General features: G+C 42.4%; 1 long non-coding RNA gene across 3 annotated transcripts in view; it reads right to left on the bottom strand.

Moving 5' to 3' along the window:
- The window catches only part of LOC122462344, a 165,912-nt gene that overhangs the window by 81,068 nt on the left and 59,170 nt on the right, over positions 1–25,674 (bottom strand). For all 3 annotated transcript variants that reach the window (XR_006284834.1, XR_006284833.1, XR_006284835.1), the window contains one exon: positions 23,820–23,896. This is a non-coding gene — a long non-coding RNA (uncharacterized LOC122462344). The remainder of the gene's footprint in view (positions 1–23,819; positions 23,897–25,674) is intronic.

Below are 25,674 nucleotides of genomic sequence, written 5' to 3'. Positions count from 1 at the left end.
CGTCCACTGTAACCCCTAGGTCCTTTTCCGCAGAACTGCTGCCGAGCCATTCGGTCCCTAGTCTGTAGCGGTGCATCGGATTCTTCTGTCCTAAGTGCAGGACTCTGCACTTGTCCTTGTTGAACCTCTTAATGCCTCTTAGCTGGTAATGTTCCCCATGGAAGTTCCGGCCTCAGCATTTATAACACTGGCAAAACGTACCTGTTCCGTTTCTGCTACACATCAACATTGAATCACTGGTGTTACTCAAATATGTGAAAATTTTCAGCATCCTAGTAAGACACGACCCAAGTCTCTCCCCCTCACCTACTCCATTCAGTGACTACAGACTGCTCTGCATGATTAAAATAATAAAATCAATTATTGTACAAATTAATATTCACAATTCAGAATTCAGCAAGGCTGAGCGAAGGCACTGTAGTCATGTTGCTCTGTGTGTGTGTGGGGGGGGGGGGAGGGGGATTGCTACCAACAAGGAAATACAACTACTTTGCAATATTTCAGGGCTAACCACAGTTGTTTTCAGGAGGTCATACTATACGTGGGTTCTCTTGACCCACCACTGATTCATAGCTACAATTTGTTCATAGATTCCAAGGCCAGAAGAGACCACCAATCATCTAACTCTGACCTTCACTTTAATTCACATCAGAGAACTTGACCCGGTACATTTCTGCTTAAATCTTATTTATTTCCCCCTCACACAGCCCTATCCTACTCCCATGTTTGGGGCTTGTGCTTTCCAACAGAACTAAATCGGAGGAGGAAATTAAAAAAATAAAATAAATAAAAATTCTTTCTGGCAAGGTTCATGACTCGATTGGAAGCAAGACATGCAGGAGTGCTAATGGAAGGGCGTGTTCCGATGAAATTTTTAGTCCCATTTCTCAGGCACCAAATAACCCTCCAAACTTTTTGGGATTTGATCCAAACTGAACCCAGATTGCAAATCTTTTGAGGGACGAATCCCAAACTCACTTAACACTATCGAGTCTCTGTTGATGGCAGTGGTCTCCAGATCAAGCCTTAACTGAACGAACCCTAAAAAGACAGCTGTTCTGTTAACTTAACTTAATGCTCTTGTTGCCTTAAGTTAATGAGTCTTCATACTGACTCAATCAAAAATGAAGTCAAGCGTATTTTAAAAACAAACATTTTGTGACCTTTACTCATTTCCCTACAAAAGAAATAAAAATCAAGACAATTATACCTTCAGCTTCCACAGTGTTGTCTGTGTATTTGATAGGAATCTGACTGGGAAATGATACAGACAGTGAGACAACAAGAAAACCCATTTATCACAGTGACAAGTGCTCGGTTTTAGGAGTTTAAATTTCCAGTGATGGAGTGGGGTTGTCTTTCTATCATCTCAACCTTATAACCAATGTTTAGACTCAACTGAAGTTCGCGTTTCATAGTAATCATGTTACATGGAGCCAAATTGTTATTCATGAATTCAGGGAAGTTTAAGACTTGAGATTCATTAATGTGTTGCCAGGAAACAGCAAGTAGCTCCTTAACTGGAACAGTTTGCTAATTGGTAAGTTTCAGCGTTGGGTGGTTAATGGCTGTTTATTGGCCACTAATACATTCTGTGTTATTTAGTTTTACAAGATTTGACGCTAGATACTTCTGAATCACAACATCCCAGCTGTTCACCCTACTTGTAAAATGAGTGGATGTGTGCAACAGTTTAATGGTGTTACTTAGCAAAAGCATACAAATCACCACCTTATGCTGCAGAGATGTCAATAGCATTTGAGGACAAGAATTGGGTGCACCGTTCACAGCAAACAACTTCTGCCCTCTTTCTTGTTCACAAGCTACTCACCCGTGTTGCTGCTCATTATTTGTTCGTTGTATTCACTAATTGCAATTAGGCGACATATCTGAGGAACTTTGAGGCGTCAGTAGGAGGTTTTGGAACAAACTGATAAATTCAAAAGGTAATAAGTCACCAGGTCCAGATGGTATTCAACCTAGAGTTCTGAAGGAACTCAAATATGAAATATCCCTGGACGATAGCTAATGTGATGCCAATTTTTTTTTTTAAAAAGCTCTTACAGGCCTGTAAGACTAACTTTAGTACCAAGCAAATTAGTTGAAACTATAGTAAAGAACAGAATGATCAGATGCATAGAAGCACATGATTTGCTGGAGAAGAGTCAACGTGGCTTTTGCAAAGGGGAACCATGCCTCACCAATCTTGGAAGCATGCGGATAGTTCTCTGAAAGCATCCACTCAGTGTGCAGCAGAAGTCAAAAAGGCGAACAGACTGTTAGGAACAGTTAGGAAAGGGATAGATAAGACAGTAAATATTATAATACTATGATATAAATCCTTGGTATATTCAAGATGTGAACATGGCACACAGTTCTGGTTGCCCCATCTCAAAATAGATATATTAGAAATGGAAAAAGTATGGAGAAGGACAACAAAAATAGGGACAGATACATGAGGAGAGATTAAAAAGACAAACGGTTCAGCTTGGAAAAGAGACTAAGGTGAGGGAGGATATGACAGAGGTCTATAAAATCATGGACGGTTGGGGAACAAGTTTTATTTACCTCTTCACATAGCACAACCACCAGGGGGTCAAGCAATGAAAAATTAATAGGCAGCAGGTTTAACAAAAAAAGGAAGTACTTCCTCACACAACACACAATCGACCTGTGGAACTCATTGCCGGGGGATGCTGTGAAGGCCAAAACTATAACTGGGTTCAAGAAGAATTAGATAAGTTCATGGAGTATAGGTCTGTGCTGCTACACCCCATATTCTTCATAGAGATATTGTTATAATATGAATATGCCATAACTAAGGGCTTGTCTACACTGGCCACGGCAGTGCTTTAACATGGCTTGTGTAGTCGCGGCCGAGCGCTGGGAGAGAGCTCTCCCAGCACTCTTAAAAAAAAACAACAAAAAACCCACCTCCATGAAGGGGCACAGTTCCCAGCATTGGGATCATGGCTCCCAGCACTGGCGCACTGTCTACATTGCCGCTTTACAGCGCTGAAACTTTCAGCACTGAGGGGGTGTGTTTTTTCCACACCCTTAAGTGAGAAAGTTGCAGCGCTGTAAAGTGCCAGTGTAGACAAGCCCTAAAATGTATTTTATGCAAGATAGGTCTTGTGAGATATCACTGGAAAGGTTATGATTTGCAGAATATGATTACCCTATTAATAGACATTATCATTTGTGTATCTGAAGTTAGGAATATTGACTATGTATCAATTACAAAAGCCTTTACACCTGGGGAACACCCACCAGACAGAATGCAATCAGTCTGGGGTGGGCCACTAGGGAGAACAATAGGACTTGGAAGATGCTAATCTTCCACCTTCCTGAGAAGCTTCCTGGGATGCTACAAACAACCTTTGACTCATGGCTGCTTTGACACTGCAGGGTCACATGATTAAGTCACCTGGTACTGGATTCCATGATAGAATACCAATATTTTTCCACTGGGGTGGGGGAGAAAGAGAACCACACAGACAAACAAAGTGTTCCCGCCCTATGTAAAACCTATTTAAAAACAGAGGAGTGACTTAATCAGGGGTCATTCTTCACTGAATCCCCACCCAGGATAACTGCTGGAAACATCTAAGAAACAAAGAAAAAGCATGGGGTAGGGGGAGTAGAAGAGCTGAGTCCAGGCTGGAAAAGGTGTCAGGTCTGTGAAAGAAATGCCTAAATCAACATTTAGGGTGAGAAATTACTTCTGGTAACCAGTTTCTTTAGTGTATTAAGCTTAGTTTGTGGGTTTGTTTTATTTGTTCAGTAACCTGCTTTGGTCTGTTTGCTATCCCTTATAATCACTTCACATCTCGCTTGTGTAGTGAATAAACTTGTTTTTGTTTTCCCTAAAACCAGCTTCTGTAATTCATAACTGGGGGGCAAAAAGCATCTCTTCCTCCACATTGAGGAGGGGGCCAATTTCATGATCTTACGCTGTTCAGTTCTCTGTGTAGTGCAAGACCACACAATTTTGGGTTTACTTTCCAGAGGGGTGTGCACTTGAATGCAGGGGAGTTCCCTAGCTGAGTCTTCCCAAGCAGAGCTGATTTCAGTGTCTGTGTCTTTCTGCAGCTGGGTGTGTTCCTACCTGTGTGTGCTGGAGGAGGCTTGAGGGGCTGGCTCAGCACGACAGCATAAGGGAGCCAAAGCTGGTGGAACAGGTGGGCTCAGTGGGACCCTAGCACATCAGGTGCCCCCCCCCCAAAGCAGGGAAGTAACCAGTCACAAGGTCCATCAATAGTCATTAGCCAAGATGGGTAGGGATGCAATCCCATACTCTGGGTGTCCCTAAGACTGACTGCCGGATGCAGGGACTAGAAAACAGGGGATGGATCACTTGATAATTGCCCTGTTCTGTTCATTCCTTCTGAAGCATCTGACAGTGGCAATTGTCAGAAGAGAGGATACTGAGTTAGATGGACCATTGATATGACTGAGTATGGCCATTCTTAAGTTTGAAATTTAATACCTCATTTGTTAAAAAAGTTTTGATTTTTCCTGTTAGTCATCTGCTTAGAATTATTAGCAAAGGGCCTTCCTGAGTAAAAGAAATGGTCTTGGGTCAAATTCGGAGGTCTGCCCTCAGTTTACATTTTTTTTTTTTTTCCATTTCTCAGGAAATTAGTTAGAGACTGTGGAAGTCTGCTTGAGTCCCGGGGCCAAGTATAAACTTGTAAGGACCTCAGAATTTTGCCCATTGAAAGTAAAGTCTTAATTTCCTTCCTCAAAAAGCAAAAATGTTTCATAGCTTCATAAATCATGAACTCATCTAGTCCGACTTTCTGTCTCAAGACAGGCCATTAATTTTCACCCAGATACCCCTATAGTAAGGCCAGATACTTCAGCTAAATTAAAGCAGTCCTCAGAGGTTAAAAACGTGCGTGTCATATGGAGACAACAGGTACTGATGGTGTCTGGGTCTCTTCCATGGACCCTGCAATGGCAGGCAATTGAATAGATCAGATGCTCAGATGATCCGACAGGTGAATCACACCCCATGCTGCAGAAGACAACCCCTTCCCCCCAAAGTTATTAGCCAATCTGATCTCGGGAGGAAATTACTTTGATCTCAAATCTGAAAATCCGTAGGACCCTGAGCAGCAAAATACTAGCCAGGAATCTTGAACCTCAGCGCACCAGTCCACCCATCCAGTGTCCCATCTTCAGATGTGGCCAGTCTCAAAACCTTCAGAAGAAGGTGAAAAAACAAACCAACGAACAAAAAGGAACACATCCAACCAACAGTGTATCAGAAGAAAGAATCCTACCTAACCCAGCAGGTTACCAGCTGAAGCCATGAAGCATGAAATTGATTATAATCATTGTCTTAATGCAGAACTGCAAGTGTTCTAAGCAGTGCTGAAGGAAGGAGGTGAACAACGGGAAAATCAAAAAGAACAGGATGACTTGTGGCACCTTCGAGACGAACAAATTTATTTGAGCATAAGCTTTCGTGAGCTACAGCTCACTTCATCGGATGTAGACGTTCTCAGATTCCAAAGCTGGATGGGACCATCACAACCATCCAGCCTATACCCCCCCACCCCATATCACCGTGGAAAACACACCCACACCTTCCCTCAGAGCTGGATTAAAGTAATCTTTTAAAAGAAAAGAAATGTCACTAGGCCAAAAGGAGTTTGGGAGTCTGACAGGCAAAATCCAGATAGAAACAAGAGACCCCTTCCTTAAATTCTTAGGCCATAGGTTGGGTTGACAATATGAAGCTCAGCCAGAATCAACTAAGTTTACAGTATGAAACTAGCTAAGAAGGCACATGTTGAAAGCATGGAGTACACAGAAATTTTGTGACGGCAGAACCCCAGTTTGGTGCTTTTAATTACAGCTACGTGAAGTGTATACAACAAAACCTGAAACAAATCATTGTGGGGAAACCCACCTGTTTTCATGCTTTATTGCCCACTCTGAACTCCATCCAGAATCTTCCATAGGGTTGTAAATCTGCAGTAGGGTCCAACTTTTCCTGCAAAATTCAGAACTTTGCACGATATTGACGAGAAAAGGGGTGAAACCAGAAAGTTCCAACTGAGTTTCTCTTTCAGTTTGGGAGCGGGTTGCTCAAACTCAAGTCTGCATCTGGGGGTGCAGATCCTGAACGTTAGTTGAAGGTCTGTAGGAAACCCAGTAGAGTGACACTCCAGAGATTCACATAGCTCTAGATCAGAGGGAAATATAGTTTTCATTTATGCCACAAGCTCCGCTGTTCCATGTGGAGCGTACTTGACAAAAGGTATTGTGCATATAAATTAACATTTTAAAGGCATGATCATGTCTTGGAAATATGAACTTAGATTTAACCCATAAAAGGCATTGAGATTTTTATAAAGGGTTTCTGCTCCCTCCCCCCAAGTTGTACAGCATCTAAAGAAAAACAAACACACACAAAAACCCCAATCCAGACTTGATCGGTTTTGTATTGTGATGCAGTGTCATGCAAATTAATCACCATAATGAAACCTATCCTAAATAATTCACATGCAACATAAACAGCTTTGTAAAGTGATGCATTTAATTTTTTGGCAAGAACACACTGTTCTGATCGGAGGCAATTAGAGCAAAAAATTGTGCCTTTGTACCATTTTCCTTGAACTGATTAATTCTCTCTTAACCAAATAACAGGTTTAATAGAATCTAAAGATAGACCCCAAGGAAACAACATACATTCTTGTTTCCCAGTAAGCAATATGCTAATATTCAGAAAATACTAGAGCCTTACAAAAACTCCCACCTTTCCAAAATAAGACAGCTTCTACTGGCACATGGTGGTGCCAACAGTGGAGGTAACAGAATTGCTCTGACTTAATATCATTATATGAGGTGTAACATTATTAGCAGCCCCACTACAAGTACAGAAGGCAAGCTGTGAAGTATAATCAGTGGAAGACAGACACACTGGAAAATGGTGAATAATCTGCAATTTATATACAAGTGGCCTCTTATTAAAGTCACAGCTGTCACAAGCAGCTTTAAGATGAACCGAGGTTTTCCAGAAGAAATCACATTAGGCTGCAAAAAGGGGAAGACTGAGGTGTTTATGACACACTCTCTGTATTGCATTATTCTCATTAATTAGATACATTATTATTATTTGCACTGTGATAGCTCCTGAAAGGCCCCGGGCAAGGGTCAGGCTCGCACCGAGCGAGGCACTGTGCACGAATACAGAAGAAAGAGTGCAGTTGACAATCTAAATATTGAATGCAATAGGATTTAAGCTTAAGTGCTTTGCTGAATAGGGACTGATTAAAGTTAAGCATGCACATAGGTGTTTTGTGGAATCCGGATGTTAGCTTGCAAGCGCTTCAGGGAAGGAGCTGTCTTGTGTGTATGTACAGCACCTCACACAATCTTAGTTGGAGATCATGTCTGTTGATCAATCTCAGCCACATGGATCTAGATTCCCCCCCACCTTTACACCAGGGAGTCTATAAAGTTTGGCACACCATTCTCAATCACCCATCTCCAGATGATGATCTGAAAGGACCAAAAAAAGAGTTTGTATTTCTAGCATGTGCTTTCACCATGAGTCACATCTTGTCCTGTCCGTCCAACATTTAAATTCAGTGGAGTCAAGATCAAAGAAAGCATGTCTGTTAAATCTCTCTTCCTCCTTGATTTCCAGGACTTAACAGGCCAAATCCAGATATTATGCAAGAGGACACAACTCATTTGGCTTCAGTGGACATGTACCCACTTACACCAGGTTCAAATTTAGCCTTCCTTTCTTTAGTCCCCAGGCGTTCCTAGGCCTTGCAATCATAACATCACAAATGGAGATCTGAGTGGTTCCCCATTCATATTCACCTCATTTTCCACTTCAGTCCCCAAAAGGCTTCCAAATTGGAATATTGTATCTTTTAAGGGGAATTCTCCCTCACTTATTTCTTAGCATCCCATTGTGATTTAAGCAGAATACCAGAACTCCCAATCAAGGCTTCCATGGCAGTTGGACTGGAGAGCCAGTGACAAAGCAACTGAAAGTCAGATGCTGGTATAAATCCACTGGATTTACTCTAGATTCAGATCAACTGAAGTAGAGCAAGGTGGGTGGAAGGGAAGCTGGGAGAAATCACAATCTAGCCTTTTGACAATGATTGACAGAACCTCAGCCACATTCCAACGCGGCCTGAAAATGGCAACATAATTCCAAGCACAACAAAGATCATCCCGATGTAAAACAACTAAAACCAGGAGATCAATAGGTTTTTGGCAGCATGATGGAAGAGCCAATGAAATAAACAGGGACAGAATAATATATGGCCCATTAAAATAGCCTTATTGATTCAAGCCAATAACGTCATTTAGTACATATGTAATTTTAGGGATTTTGATGCTGATCAATACGCTCCCACCCCCTGTAAGAGATTAAAGCCTAGTCGTGTAGGAGTACTTTTTATCCCCACCCACTGGGACCTACAACGTAACTGCATTTTCCTCTATTTTCAGTCAACATTTTCTGGGAGATGATAAAGTTCTCAGGAAGGACAGATTCAATATACACACTCTTTAGGCTTGGCTGTTGCTATCACTCTGTTGTGGAAGCTGTGTCTCCAGGCTCGGTCCTGACATGTCACAGGTGGGCATGCTACCCCCTATCTAGCGCTTTACATGAAACAAGAATGAAAGCAATTCAGCCTGCTTGGAGCTGCTGCTGTTGTGTAAGGATGTGGGGTGGCTAGAGAGTACAGGGGCCTTCCCTCCATGATAGAGGATGGATTCCAAGAACCAGGCAGGTGTAGGCTGTAATTAAATAAGCTCTGGTTGCTGCCTAACGTATTAGTGTTTTATCATGTTTAACTAAAATAATTTAAGAGTTAAATACAAGCTCTCCCTGCCTTAAGAAGAACAGTGCATTGCCTGAGATCTTCCTGTATTTATTAACTGGAACATTTCTTTACTGCCCATCACTGTTGCCTCTGGCTCCATTCACCAAGTACAGATCAAACAAATGTGAGTGCTTAGCTACTCGCATGGGTAGCCAAATATACTGGCTTGTTCACCACCACCATGTACCACAATAAGCCCCTCATCCTTGCAAATGCCTGGTGGGGCAAGTTGGCCTTGTAGGGTAATGTATGAGCTGTATTATTCTATGTTTATCAAGCATGCTGGGGGCGTCTGGCATGATGCAAACAAAGGCACACACGTGATCCTTGACAATTGGCACTTTCCATCTCAGTAGATTGTGGGGAGGGGGTGATAGCTTCAGTAGCTGCCTTACTCAACGTTCTCTTAATGTTTCATAGGACAGGGTGCTGCTCACTGGACTGGGCCCTCCACTGTCCTCAGCACTTGAAGCTTTGGGTACACGAAGAGCTCGGACTCATTTTAAGCATTGTATTTGCTCAATTCTCTTAAGGCACAAAATTCCAACCAAGGTCTAGTCGGAGGATGAATTTAGGCAATACGAGATCCAGCCCTTACTCTGCTGCCCACTCATGAAATAACTATAGCAGCGCTGGGGTCCTTATAAAAAAAGTACTGGAACCCAGGGGACGATTTACTTGACAATGATCAGAAGTCCTAGAAAAAGGTGTGTGTGAGGTGGGGGGGCGGGGGAGAAGACATTCCAGCATGTCCCAAGCACCAACCCATTCCCAAATTTCTTATTCCAAAATTTTCAACAAATTGGTCACTTACTTAAGCTTCCACATGTGGAACTCAGGTGCTTAAGTGCTGAGCGATTATTACAATACAAGCACAGAAGGTCCAAAATGGCCCAAACCAGAAACTACAGAATACCCAAAAGCAATAGTAACTAGGCCCCCTCTTTTTAGTCTCCAATGATTTTTTTTTTTAAATGAGTCCATAAGAAAGAGGTTTGCTACCAGTCTGTTTTATCACGTGACCATCTCAGTTTTGACAGGGCTGCCCCACAAGTTGCAGGGCATTGAAACAGTCCCAAAATGTTTTTGGAGCTGCAACAATGTAATTTAACTTTATAGCACAACTGCATAGCCCTGCACTGCGAATAATGAATTCATCTTCACTCCCCAAGGACTGGAAGAAAGTTTCCAGTTTGAGGCTTAGAAGAGAACACACAAAGGAATTTCACATCTGGGGCAGTCACTCAAGTGGTACTCCTAATAAGAGGATTTCAAGGGTTCAAAACTTCTAAGTGGATACTCTTTGCATTGGAATTTGGGCTCTTGGTCTCGCGTGAAGAGCCTATCTGCAGTACCAGTGTCTTTATTTCTCACACTGGAGTCAATAAAATTAACATGGAACATTGAAATCCCCACCTTATAACTTCCTTTAATTCCAAAGGAAGTTTAAACAGTTACAAATTTTACTTCCATTTGGTGGAGTCGTTTGTGCTGGATCACACCTCCTTTCTCTTACAAATATCGGTATTGGTAGCTTCCCACTTGCATTTAGAAACAGGAACCAGCACAGTACGAGCATGATACAGTTTATAATAGTTAGCACATACAGCAGTGTTGGCAGTATCTGTTACAAGAGTGCAGGTGACTACTTATTATGACAAATAAGTAGAGTCAAGAAAGCATAAAAGGCTTAAAATTCTGCAAAATGCCTTAGCTTGAGGGAAGTGTTCTATCTGTCTGTCTTTGTGCATCTGCCACTGTTCATTCTCAGACCTAGCGATGATGGGTTTAGCAAACAATGTGAAGAGAAAAGGAGTACTTGTGGCACCTTAGAGACTAACAAATTTATTTGAGCATAAGGCTTTCGTGAGCTACAGCTCACTTCATCGGATGCTGTAGCTCACGAAAGCTTATGCTCAAATAAATTGGTTAGTCTCTAAGTTGCTACAAGTCCTCCTTTTCTTTTTGCGAATACAGACGAACACGGCTGCTACTCTGAAACCTGTCAATGTGAAGAGAACGCAATTAAAAGCCCAGATCCTCAGCTGGTTTAAAGCAGCATAGTGTCTTGCAATTTTACTGAGTGCTTGTGATATTTGGGGTTTTTCTTAAAGCCCCAGCTCCTAAAAGCAAGCGACTACGTTAGAATCTCAGTGCTTATTACTATTAATTTAAAAGGAAATTTCTAGCCCTCATGGTTGTAAAGAAAAAACTTGAAAACACGAACCGAATACCCAGAGACCTTAGACACAAAAACCAGAAAACAAAGAATAAAATTTCATATTTAAAACAAAATAATTTTTAAGCCAAATCTCATTTTTTGAGCCCTTGGGTTGGCAACACTGCCTTGCAGCTTCCTTGACTTTAGTGGAGCTGAAGTGTTTTACTCCAGCCGAGGATCTATTCGGACCTGTATTTCTTGTTCCCAAATAAATGATTTCTAGTTCTTTAGGCACAAGTTGTGAAGGTGAATGGCAACAGACCTCAGTAGGTGCAACATTTCCCTGCCCTTTCCTAGACTTGCTATAGGAAATACCTCCGATACTGGATAACTTCAGCAAAATTCAAAGAGAACCTTTTTCTATTTGGTAAATGGAGTTTCATTGACACTGAAATTTTCTGTGGGCAGAGATTGATTTGGGCAGAATTTTCCATCAGGAGAAAGATCAAACCAAACTGTTTTGTTTTGGGTCAGATCAACGGAATCTGTTGGCTTGAGCTGCTGTGATGCCCCATGGCCCCATTCTCTCCTCTGGGCTCTGCCTCCTAGCCACAGCGATTCACAAAGAATGGTTATTGGTCTTTATACCCCAGCTGCGGGCACAACGGAAAGTCCTAAACACAAACATAGGCCATGAGAAGTCCCCACCCCAAAAAAAGCCTATAGCATGAAAGATCTGTGTACCCTCTGCTGATTGGTTGCCTTCCCACTTCCTTCCATTCCCCTTAGCTACTAGTGTCTCTGTATCAGCAACTACACATCCAGCAGACACCAAAATCAGCACTAACACTATAGCGTCTCCTCCACAGCATTGCAGCAAAGGTGTTTCCAGGACAACACAACTCATAGGACCTCCCACCCTGGTAGCAAGCTGCATGGAACATGGAGGGAGGAAACCAGGTTGCAGGAGGGAAGAGTCAGTCTGTGTGCACATGGCTAAAATGCTAGCTGCAGCATCTAACTAGTTCTTTTAATAAAGAGGCAGTGGAGTTTTAAAAAAACAAACATTGAGTCCTTTCACATCATTTTCCCAGCATGCAATACATGAAACACCCCTCCCAACAATATGACCACCCTCCGCACCCCGCCAGACACACACACACCCCCCCACATCTTTCCCCCCTCCCAAAAAAATCTATTGAAGGGGCCTCCTCCAGAATCTATGTACTCGCAGATCCAGAAGTAGCCATGGGAGCCTCACATGCTCTCATTCCCATTCTGAGTCCACTTCAGTGTCTACAGACTGTATCATAGGCATTATTGAATTCTGCCCTGGAATGGTATGGGGAGGAGCCAGGCCAGAGGCGGGGTTTCTTGTGTTGTGGTTGAATGGAAGAGACAGGGGGTGCTGGAACCATTTGTATAGTGGGGGGTGTTGAGAGCTTTGAACCAAACTGTAAACCCTGTATATAATGGAAACCGCTTCAAGCTAGGGGGTACAGCAGCACTCCCCGCACCCAGAGTTCCAGCACCTATGGAGAGAGTGGCAGAGCATAGGCCAGAAAGTTTAGTTTAATCAGGATTTTAGTGGGTTTGAGAGTGAAATACCTACAGTTATGGAATTGCAGACAGGAGTTGAGCTAGGGACTACCAGTGAGGCAGAGGATATAGTGGAGATAATTTATAGAACAAAAAACAAAACATTAAAAAACCACAAGACAGTCAGATTCATTGATTTTAAGGCCAGAAGAGGCAGATACAATCAGGTAACCTGGTCAACTGCATACCACCAGGCCAAAGAACTTCACTCAGTAATTTCTGCATCAAGCCCATAACTCCTGTTTGAGCTATAGCACATCTTTTAGAACATATCCAGTCTGGGTTTAAAGACTTCAAAATAGAGACTCGACCACAGTAAATTGTTGTGACTAGATACCCTCTGTTAAAAAAAACAAAAACAAATGCACCTCCTTGCTAGTCTGTATTTGTCTAGCTTCAGCTTCCAACCACTGGATCTTGTTATACCTTTTTCCAATAGATTAACAATCTGTCTATTATCAGAAGCATCTTCTCCATGCGACTACTTGTAAACCATGCCTGACTCATCTCTTAGCTTTCTCTTGGATAAGCTAAGTTAGCAGTAGACTAAAGAGGCTCAATCTAACAGATATGTTTTCCAGACTTCAGATCATTCTTGTAGCTCTTTCCTGAACCATTTCCAATTCTTCCACATCCTTTTTTGAAGTATTGATGCCTGAACTGGATATTTTTTCCAGTAATAGGATCACAATGTTATATACAGAGGGAACATCACCTCCTACTCCTATTTGATATTCCCCTGCTTATAAAGCCAAAGACTATATTAGCTGTCTTTGCTACAATATTTCACTGGTGCTAATTTGCTTGTGTGCTGAATCCACTGCTCTCCCCCCTATCTTTTTCATCTTCTGAATTTGTTAGCTCTTTGCCGCAAAATACAGTCTTACTATGTATCTGCCCCACGCTGAATACATTTTGGGTTCTATCAGATCAGGTCAATGTTTTCCCAAGTTCAGGATTTCCACGATTTTGTTTAATTTTTGCCAGGTGATGAATTTTTCAAGAAATGCTGCAAAAATTATCCCATTCCACCCCACCCCCCAAAATTTCAACAAAAAAGTTAGCATTAAACTTTGGACATTTTCCCGTTTTAGGTCTTACCATAAGTTAGAGACACAAGGGGGTTGCTCCAGTAAAAGATATTACCTCATCCACCTTTCTTCTGCAGTCTCCTGAGACCCACATGGCTACAGCAACACTGCATAGTCTAACAAAGTGACATTCTTTAGGGTTACCACCATAGTTCTAGTATCTGGGTAGAGCTACCTGTGTGCTAATAAAAGGCAAACAGAAGACAAAGACCATGCAACAAAACCCTGCTTGTCACGAGAAGACACACACGCTCCCCCACCCCCCAAATTAGAATTTGTAAGCATGTTTGGTAGATAGGCAGTTATACCCTTGTGTGGATTTTGTTTTCTAGCAATGAGTATCACTTTATGAATCAATATTTAGATGGTATATATGCTGCTCTGCAAAGGACTGTAATGTAGAAGTGGCTGCCTCCTCCTTTTTGCATTTTTTTTTTCAAAACAGTGTATAGTTCTCCAACTGCATGCTATGGTCAATACACCAGACCATGCTCCTGTTTTGGGATCTCCTGATATCCCATTTCCAGTCACATTGTCTGGAACTCCACAAAAGCAGGGATCTGCACTGGGGATTTCATTCTAAGATCAGTTTTCAAAGTTTACTCCTGGGGGAATTCTGTGACACTGCGCGTGTGCAGAATTCATGTCCCCTGCAGATTTTTTTGCTTCCTCGCAGAAAAAGGACTGTCTGACATGGAAGCAAAGGGAAGCTGCAAGAGCTGTCACACAACACTCCCTACCTGAGCAGGTACATCATTTCAGGCACCCAGAACAGCTGGCGGAGACGTAAATCACCGTGGGGTGGGGATACCCCAGCCAGTTGCTCCTACCCTGAACCAGAATCAGCTGCTAGTCCCGGCTGGGCTCGAGGCAGAAGAGGATTGGACTTCCTCTTCCCCTGCAAGGAGTGGCTGGGGCTGTGTCAGACCCACCCCGAGAAACCTCCCCCAGCTGCAGGAAGCTCAGCATCCTCCCCTGCTTCCTGCCCCCATCACTCCTCAGCTGTGGGGGGGGAGGGGGGTCACTGTGTGGGGAGCTGCTCCCCCATCCTCCCAACCCCCATGCATCTGGACCTTCCATACCCAGACACCCCTGCCAAGCCTCACCTGGTACATCCAGAACCCCCCTAGCCTCCCTACCTGAACCCCACCCCATTGAACCTCAACCCCTTCATCTGGAGAATCCCTGAACCCAGACGCCCACCCCTGCATCCCAGACCACACCCACAGAGCTCCCTGCACTCTAACCCCCACACCACCTTCAGTCCCCACATCGACATCCACGCCACTAACCCCAACTAACTGCACCCAGACCCCCACCCCACCAAGCCCCACTCCCCCAGAACCCAGGGTCCCCCACTGAGACACCCACATCCAGATCTCTCTACTGAGCCCCAACCACCTTCACCTAGAAGCCCCTGTAGAGCCACATTGCCCCTGCACCTGGAAACCCCCCCGCCGCCCAACAAGCCTCTATGCATCCAGATTCTCCATACCTAGACCCCCCCCCCCATTGAGCTGTCTGCACCCAGACAGTCCCACACAGAACCCTCTCACCCCCCACCTGGATCCCCCCGCCCCAAGCTCCTTCACAGCTGGATCCTGCTTGCCCCACACCTGGTGCAGAGGGGGAGGGCCTTTGGGTGTTTCTGGGGCAGGTGCAGCCTCACCTCTGAGTCCATGTCCTGGGGATGGGGAGGCTACAGGGCGATCTCCCACCTTTGTGCAACCAGTGGCCTGTGCTCCCCACTGCCATGCTGGAGCCTCCACATTTATTGACAAATAAAGCTTGCAGAATTTTAAAATATTGCATGCAGGATTTTTAGTTTTTTGGTGCAGAATCTCCTCAGGAGTAAAAGTTGCATCAACCACTCTCAGCTGAGCTGCCTATGTACATGCTTGGAATTCTGTTCTAATATAAACTATGGACACAAAAAGGGAAGAGAATGTTTGAACCTCCCCTTAAGCCAGGGGTGGGCAAACTTTTTGGCCCGAGGGCCACATTGGGGTACAAAACTGTATGGAGGGCCGGGTAGGGAAGGCTGTGCCTTCCCAAACAGCCTGGCCTCTGCCCTCTCCCACTTCCTGCCCCCTGACTGCCCCCCTCAGAACCTGCCCCCATCCAACCCCCTCCCGCCCCCGCTCCTTGTCCTCTGACCGCAGAGGAGGGGCTGGGCGCTAGCCTCCCTAGCCGGGAGTTTAGGGGCCGGGCAGGATGGTCCCATGGGCCGGATGTGGCCCACAGGCTGTAGTTTGCCCACCTCTGCCTTAACCCCTCCTTCTTAAATAAAAATATTAATAGGCCTTAAATATGCAATAAAATAAATGGTCCAATCCTGCGATCACTTAATACTGAATGTAGGACTTGCTACTAAGAGCAGTCCTATTGAAGTTAGTGGGAACACTCATAGTAAGGCTGCAATTAATCAAATCATCCCCAATAAACAAAGCATATGCTTAAAGTCTCATTGAATTTAACTGGATTTAGGGACATGCATATAGTTAAGCACTGGTTTGCAGAAGAGGGACAGACTTAAGGACATGCACTGTTTTCTTGAAACTGGGCCCAACTGTTTGCAGGATCAGGTCCAAAACCTATACATGCCAGGGGTTATAGTATCAATGCAGGTTAAATCCCATGCAGTCATTTCAAAATATGTGGTAACACAATACTATTGATAAAACAAATTTCTCTGTATTAGAAATAGTCTACTGCTAGAAAGGATCCCATACCATGAGCCTGCAAGAGATTGGGGGGAAAAATATGCATATGAGCTGTTAATGGCTCTGAGATTGGATTTTTCTCACCATTTTGTTTAAAAAAACCCCAATCGTATTAATCTTATTTGGTGTGATGCTTTATAGCCAGAGACGATACCACACGTGAATCTGGACTGGAATTCCTTTGGGATTTGAAAAGAAAAATCTGTTTTTGAAGTAAATTTAAGTGAGATTAAGTAGATCAGGCACACTGAACCACCACCAAACCCGATTTTAATACAAAAAGCTGACCCCCAAATACATTTCTGCAGTTATGATGTTGTTACTGCTATGAATGAGTAGGAGGAATATTTCAATAAAGAGAACGAGCAAGATGTATTTTTAAAGTCTAAAACTACGTAAAGCAAGATTACTTGGAATCAGTGGGGATGCAAGTTAAGTATAATGTAGGAGATTTGATGTATGTGATTGCAACAGATGAAAGCTGCTTAAAATTCAAAGTACCTCACAAGAGCTAACTACTGAATCCTCACAATGTCACGGACGCAGGGAAGTTTAACTCGTCTCATTTTCAGGTTGGGGAAGTGATTTTCATTATTAACTGCTGTATTATAGCATTACCTTGGAGTCCCACTTGAGATCAGGCTCCGCACATACAGGGTACGTTAATACCGGAGCGAGAGGTTTAATTTCCAGTAGGTGCTAGTTTTGATAGAGCTAGTGTTCCAAAATTAGAAGTGTAGCTGTGGCAGCAGGCTGGCTTAGTCACCTTGAACACAATCCCACCTGGGATGCTGTGAAGGCCAAAACTAACAGGGTTCCAAACGAAAAAACAAACAAACAAAAAAACTAGATAAGTTCATGGAGGACAGGTCCATTAATGGCTATTAGCCAGGATGGGCAGGGATGGTGTCCCTAGCTTCTGTTTGCCAGATCAGGAGCTGAGTCTATTCAAAGAAAGTCCTTTTCTCATAATACCCCAAACCCCAAGCCTTACAGCATCGTATATCTTACCACTTATCTACACTATTCTTTTATGTATCCTACTTATTGTGAAAGTCCAAGAAAATATTTAACCTAAATATACATACACGAGAGACACAATGTGTTTTTCCAAGTTTCCCCAAACTTACCGTAGGTGTCACTATCACAGAAAGCCACATCACAGACACATGCTTGGGAGAATACCAATTCGGGATTGGATACCAGGACAGTAGACTAGAGATCTTATTGCCATTTTTTAAGGGATATTTCCAAAACTGACTAACATCATTTGGAGCAGAAGTTTAAGAGATTTTGACATGCAAATACGCTTGGCATCTCTGAAAGTCCCCCCCCCTCCATGAAATTTCTTGGCAGGGGGAGGGGGGTCCCATTTAACTCCCACTAAAGTTGTTAAGGAAAAGTTAGCACATGTGACTCCATTTTGGTTTGGGGCCCACCATTGTTTAAATGCCAGCACATCATACACCAGGAGGAGTAATCCTTAGATACTGAATCCCTGTGAAAATCCTCCTCCTTGTCTTCAGCCTGCCTTGACTCCCAGTATCTGGTTTTTGTCAGTCTCTAACTCCCTGTCTCTTGGCCTTGATGTGAGGCCTCCCATTCTAATAATAAAAGTTACTGATGCATGGCTTTAGGACCATGCTGTGTAATTAACATACTGGTATAGCACGAGGAAGGCACAAAGCAGGAAAAGGTGGTAGATAAAACAAGGGTTTGTTTATTGGCTAAGGTTTCCGATGCACGAGGGCAATATGCTTTGCTAAAAAGTATATAACCTTTGTATAATCTGTATTCAGGGTCCCCTCCTGGCTAGCAGGGGGGCACCATGCTCGAGCGTAATAAACTTAGTGTCTTTTGGGAACTCTGCAGTTGTGGACTTTATTTCTGTGCCTCAGCCTAGATTCGAACTGTGCGTGTCCTACCAGGTGTAATTCGTAGCACTTGCGTGCGTGTCCTACCAGGTGTAATTCGTAACAAAGTCAAGGAGAATCTTTCTATTTGCCACAGGGGAATTGCACGTAAAGGAAAGTCCCATCTTCGATTATGCAGGCTATATAAGCCCTCTCCATCCATAATTCTCACTTGAGCCCATTGAGCTGTTACCAAATGCCACTGAAGTCTGAATTTTGGGCCTGATCCTAAAAACTGGCCCACTGAAATCAGTGAAACGAATTACTGCAGGATCAGAGCCTTTATCTGTGAAGGGAGCATCACGAGTTTCTGACAGTGTTTGACTTGTGTGAAGAGAGGCACCTTAGATACTGGCAGAGATGATGCCAGTTTTCATAAGCAGAGTCCCTTTACTTATACAGTCTGCCATTAGACACACAAGCTTACAGACATACACACCATGATAGGATAAAAGCAAGGCTCTCTTATCTCTCCCAGCCTTCGGCATTGAAATTTCCTTTAAATCTTTATTGGTCATTCTTACTGATACTGCCTGCAAAGAGAATAATTGATTTTAGACTTCTTTAAAGTCTTTTGTTGTCCTTTCATACTAATAAAGTGGGGGAATGGGAGCAGGGAAACAAAACAGCAACAACAACAAAGGCTCATTTGTTGCCCTTCCCCCCTCTCCTTGAAAACCCTTCATGGGCTGTGGAGTTGCAAGATAAATCCACATTGAAAATGCATTTCCACATTAGTTACTGTAATTACCAGTGAAACACAAGGGAAGCGGGTGTGCATTGCATGGTAGTCAGATGTATACTCTACAAGTATTTTTTTATCTATAATAAATAATTCATTTAAAAATAAAGTTTCTTCTAACTTTGATGATTTGTCGCCAGAGTAACTGATTATTCAGCTTGTGAAATGTTGGAGAATTCAACAGAGTGGGCCATTAATAATAAATAAAAAGTAACATATATGGTGCTTTTCAACCATAGATCTCAAAGCTCTTTACAAAAGGAGGTTAGTATCGTGATCCTCCTTTTATAGATGGGGATACAGAGGCACGGGGGGACATGATTTGCTCAAGGCCATTAAGATACTCTTTTTCCATACCCTGCTTAATCCTCCCCACTACCACCCTGCCCAGATCTTCCCTAGATTGAATTATTATGCACATCATTACTTCAGCACAGATGGAACTCAGCTGAAAGGAATATTCCAAAGCAGAAGATATTTGTTTCCCCCACATCCTTTCAAACAAACTCACTCACTCAAATTTATAGGTGCCTTTTCAGTAATCTAACGAAACCAACTTTTCAAAAAAGACAACCCTTTTTGTGGAAAAAGTTTTACCCTGTTCTGAAGTGTTATTCATTTTAATATAAATTTAACATGTGTGTGTTTGTAATGTAGCTGACAAATGAGACAGAAGATTGAAAAATAATCATCATACCTAGCTCTTCTATAATAACTTTCATCCATAAATCTCAGAACAATTAAACACTACCATTAGCCCTATTTTATGGATGGGGAAACCAAACCATAGACTGACGAAAATAGAACCAAAGAACAACTGCATACATGTATTATGCCTACGATTGATCCAGTGTCCCATGGTCAACTGCTGGAAATGGCCCACCTTGATTATCACTACCAAAGGTTCCCCCCCCCCCCCCCGCTCTCCTGCTGGTAATAGCTCTCGTTACAGTGGGTATGGTAACACCCATTGTTTCATGTTCTCTGTGTATATAAATCTCCCCACCGTATTTTCCACTGAATGCAGCCAGTGAAGTGAGCTGTAGCTCATGAAAGCTTATGCTCACATAAATTTGATAGTCTCTAAGGTGCCACAAGTACTCCTTTTCTTTTTGCGAACACAGACTAACACGGCTACTACTCCGAGTCCCATGGATGTGAATGGGAGTTTCATATGGGCATTGGGAAAGCCAATGTATTTCATAGCTTACAGGTCGCTACATTCGTTACAGCCCTTCCTCAGACAGTTTTGTAATCTCAGACAATTTTGGTTTCAATTCTATGAGAGAGATGGGACTTAGTTTCATGCATATACGTGGCTTCAAAGGTAGCCAGGCATTTCAGAGCGGGATTGGAATTGAATGTTTTATGCACACACCTCAGAGATGATGGCTGGGATATTCAATGTCCCTTGACTTCCTTCAGCACCACTGTGTCAAACGGCTGAACGTGGAATGGCAGGTCTGTTCCAGGTAAACCATACCTGGCAAGTGCCCTGAGCACAAGACTTGCCATTAGGCTCTTCTGAATTTTAATCCTAGCTCTGACAGTTCCTCTGTAGCCTTGGTAAGTCACTTAATCTATCGGCACCTTAGTTTTCCCACCTGTAAAACTGACCTGATAATACTGAGCCATATTACGTTAACGAGTTTGAGAGGCACAGTGAATTATTTTACAATTTAAAGAGCATGTAGGTAACTGTTAGAATATAGATATTCAGGCCTTCCTGTAAAGACCTATACTTTAAGAACTTAAGTGTATTTTTATCATGTAGCTAGTTATAGAGGTATAAAACAAACAATCAAAATCACTGTCTGCCTGTGTATGGGCCTTCTCTCACTAGGATAGTCTGCGGCCTTGTTCTTAGGCTAAGGCCTTTGGCTAAGCAGTGGGGGCAGCCATAAGCTGGGAAGCGTATGGTCACATCCTCACATCCCAAACCAGTCACATTGAAATACGGTGGTATTGGGCTGTTGGGCACTGTTAGGACAGGATCATCTTCCTACCACCACCAGATAAAGAAACAGATCTTAAGATGGTTAAGGAACACTTAGTTTGACAGCATCCTGTCTGGCAAAAAAAAATCACTTATCAATGGTTATGAAACCCTCATTTCATAACTGTTTTATCTTTATGGCCCCCAGTTTTCTATGGTTAATCTGTCTGGTTCTCTAATTGTTTCCGTCTGCTGTATAATTAATTTTGCTAGGTGTAAGTTAATTAGGGGAGTGGGATACAATTGGTTAAAGAATTCTGTTACAATATGTTAGAACTGGTTAGTTAAATTTCAGTAAAATGATTGGATAAGGTATAGCTGAGAATATTACTATATAAACAGGAAGTGGGAAGGGAAATTGGAATCATGTTTGCTAAGGCAGGGGACGGGAACAGGGACACACGCGGCTCTGCAGCATCAAAGCTGGGAAGTGGAGTATGGGGTAAATGCTTGGCGGTATCAAAGCTAAAAATAAAACACTGAAAAAAAAAAAACAGGACTATCGGCATATAAAAATAAACCCAACTGGTGTAAAGGGCTTCAAAATATGCTTACTTAAAAACTAACCCCAACAAACATTGCATTGTCTGAACTTCAAACTTCTGGTCTTTTGCTGCTTGCCGTCCATGTAACAAAAAACAGAAAAATAAAACGGTAAAGGAAAAGCCCTCTAACAGTAACCTTCAAGTGCAGCCCTGGCCCCCAAGAGGTGTACAGACCATTTGCTCCTCCCACCTACATGACTGACCCATTTTAGGACCAATGAGACCTAGCTTGTCAAACCCATTGGATTATACATGAGTCTTATAGTGTTTCCTACCTAGCGATTAGACAAATAATTGGCTCTACATGCCCCATGACCAAAAGGAAAGTGACTACCAATTTTTCCAGGAGAAAGACTCAAGAGTCATGCAGCTTTCTTGTATTTTACTTCAAGTGTCAGACTTAAATCTACAATACAATCATAGATGTGCAACACTGCAAGGACCTTAACAGGTCATTTGGCACCTTTTTGGTGCAATATATATGATGGATTACATAAGAGATCCAATACTCAATATACGGTAAATCTCAATTTAAAAAAAGGTACAATCTTCAAAGCTCATACATTTTTATTAACAAAAATGAATGTTCTCTCAAAGCAAATTGTATGAATTTTGAATAAGTATTTCTGTACTGTACCCTACGAGGAATGGTGTACAATCTTTTTACAGACCTATAAAAAAACATATACTTGTATTTATTAAAGCCGATGGGAAAATTATTTCCCCCCCCCTCAAGAAAAAAAAGCTACCGAAGATTATTTGTTGTTGTTTTCACTGGAAAGAGAAAGAAACATTGTTTTTTTTTTCCCCCAATGAAAACCTAGAAGCGTTGGGACAAAGACAGTCAAAAATTGTTGTGTCAAAAAATGTCCTAAGATTTGATCATCCCTAGTATTATTTTAGTTTTAGCTTTATACTGCCTGCTATATTGCCTTGCCTCCTATCTTTGACACCTTCCACATCTCTGCTTGTATGAGGCAAAAAACTTGTTGGCATATCTAATATTGTAACCCAAACCAATGTAAGCAGCAGAAATATGAACAGATGTCATTAAAACCAATGATTATGATGAATCACTGTGTCAGGTAGACAGACAATTTTGCGATTGCTATTAATACAAAATTCAGCTTAAATGAGAACAAAAAGATATTTTCTACTGTATTATTTGATCCAATCTTTTTTGGTAGCACTGCTAAGAAGCAGTGCTATGTGAGAACTAGCGGAGAAGCATGGCCCAGCAATTCTCATGACAGGCCAAGATCCATGGCATTAATAGGGCCCAGACCTCACCAGTCTCAGCTCACCTGCACACTTTCTATTGCAAATGTGGCTGAAACTCCAGATGACTGTTCCCTGGCCTGCCATGCACTCATGGCTGGTTGTCAGCCTGCTAAGGCTTTGGTAGGGGAACTTCTACTGCTAAGAACAGCAGTAATTGTGAGAGAAACTAAAATAAGATCTGCTAACACAACACACAAGTTTTGCTCTGCTTCCTTCACACACCCCCTGACCCCCAGTTCTTCACTCATCCCTCAACACATGTAACTCCATTGTGCAACCAAACAGTTCCACTGGAAAATGCTGATTGGACAGAATAGAAAGGTGCCATGGGAACACGGTGATTCAGTGAAAAGTTTCAGTGGAAGCCAGGGAGCCTGCCCGCCCAGGAAACAACTTCAATTCTTGTGAAATGGACTTTTTCCTCCAAATCTCATCTCAACAAATGTGAAGTTTTACTTTCTCCTGATCAGCCAAAAATGTCCACAAGAAGTAGGGTGACCAGATAGAAACTGTGAAAAAACAGGACAGGGTGTGTGTGTGGGGGGGGGGGGGGGGGACACAGGCACTTATATAAGAAAAGTCCCAAAAAACAGGACTGACCCTTTAAAAACAGGACATCTGGTCACCCTAACAAGAAGGGATCTCCATTTTCCATGTAGCTCTACAAACCGCGATTGCAAGTCATCAAAAGGAAAATTGCACAGGGGATATGTACTATCACCTCTCTCCTCCGTGCTGGCCCATCCCACCTCATTTGCCTTCACTGGCACTACTCGCAGAGTACTATACCACTCAACAAGAGCAATGCGGCAGGCTTTGGCCCTTTGTTAGGACGTGTGTCAGCCATGAAACCACAAACAAGCTATTTAGGAGACTTGCCTAAAAGCATTAATCCACTCACCTTCTGTCGAACACAGCATCTCAGAGTCCTTCTCCTAACTCAGAGTATTCCTACTTTTGTTGGTTTGTGTCTTAGCCCTGAAAAACATTTTAAAATAGTGTTTTGAGTTCAGTGTTATATTTCTGTTTGCCCACACTTGCACTAATCATATGGAGACTATCAGGGGATCAATAAATAAAAAAAGATTGCAGTTTAATACAGAAATTTCCATACATATTAAATGTTCTTTCCCTTCTTTCACTAGCTAAGTACAGGCGTCATGATCTGACTTTATTATCATATTCAGTCTAAATTTTCTATGTATATTTATAACCTGCAGTCCTGGAGAAAGCAGATATAGGAACCTGAACCTTACAAGTTCTTTTTTTTTTTATATCCAGTTGTATAAGCCATAAATCTTCCACCAAGGATTGACTGTTTGTCAAGAGCAGCAACTCTTAGGAGCAAAGTTTGAAAATCAAACTCTGGGTTTTAAAGTCTGAAAGTCTACCTCTTTGTACTAGTTTTTTAAAAAACGAGACCCAACTGGGGTTAAGAAGAAAAAAAAAAAGTGTTTCTTCTCACAAACCAAAAGTCAGCGTAATTTTTTCTTGCCGCAGACTAATTCTCCGCCCCACCCCAAAATAAAAATAAATCACAAGTTGTATTTGTGCATAGCTATTTTGCAGGCTGCTCCAGTTGAAATGCAAATCATTTTTTTGTAAACATTCATATTTAATGAAGAATATAAAAAAGCCCCTTGACTCTTCCACAAACCCCCAGCCTACACCCCTCCCACAATCAAAATGCACGCTGGAACAACAAGGGTTAATTTCCCTAAATCATAAATAACTAGAGCACTTTATCAAAGGATACCTCCATATTTTAGCAAGATCCTTATTTCAAGCTGGAGAGTTTCCAACTCTCTTGTAATATTCATTTTAAGCCCTACCTCAAATGAACACACAATAATCTTACCTTAAAAATAAATATTAATTACATACATACACACACTTCAGGCCCTTACAGTTACAGAGAAAACCCTGAAAACATGGATGCCATGCACCACAAAGCTGGTGTTTTGTTTGTTTTTTTTTAAATCCAGTCTCAAAATCCTGTGGCCCGATTATTTTTGAACATTTGAGGCTGTCAGTGCTGCTGCTATTAAATACAAATGCTTTCTACCAATGCAGTATTTTAAATACTACAGACGTGAAATAGAACCTTGTGCCCTTAAAAATTATTGGCTTAGCAAAACTGCTAGTCGACAGCACAAAGTTGGGAAGAGAAAGCTCTGAGCAGACCTTCAGTCACGGAACCGAACAAGCCGGAAGCTTCAAGGCAGCATTGAGTACTCAATAAAGGCTTCTTTGTTATGCTGTAGGAAGTTTTTGAGCGTTCTATTATCAGGGCATTGAAATTTGAGCTTACAGCTGCCTAGATATTAAAGTGGGAAGTGATCTGATCGAGTCCAGCCTCCCACATCACAGCAGAAGACTGGAGAAGTTGACGGGGTCTCCACTGAACACCACGAAAGGTGGCAGTTCAATTACCTGCTTATGTGCCTTCACTTGATTGTCTTCTTTTAATGCATTTTTAACTGCTACAAAGGTCTTTTCTTGATTTTAGGACATTACTTACTGAGGTACAGGAATGAATTTACATCTGTACAGAAGAGCCAGCACAAGGCTTATGGGGCACTTATGTCCCCCTTAGGATCTCAAAACGGGGCTGGGTGAGACTTAAGGGATGCATAGGCTTGTGGTGGGCCCGAATTTCAACCATACATGCATAGATTATGGAGGATAATTCCCTCACCCATTCTGCTAACTGATCTATAAGAACCTAGACTGGTCATCCTCAATCAGGCATGTGA

The sequence above is a fragment of the Chelonia mydas genome, chromosome 11, assembly GCF_015237465.2.
Source record: "Chelonia mydas isolate rCheMyd1 chromosome 11, rCheMyd1.pri.v2, whole genome shotgun sequence".
Lineage (NCBI taxonomy): Eukaryota > Metazoa > Chordata > Testudines > Cheloniidae > Chelonia > Chelonia mydas.
The sequence above is the reverse complement of the archived record's forward strand: the minus strand, read 5'-3'. Positions and strand labels throughout refer to the sequence as shown.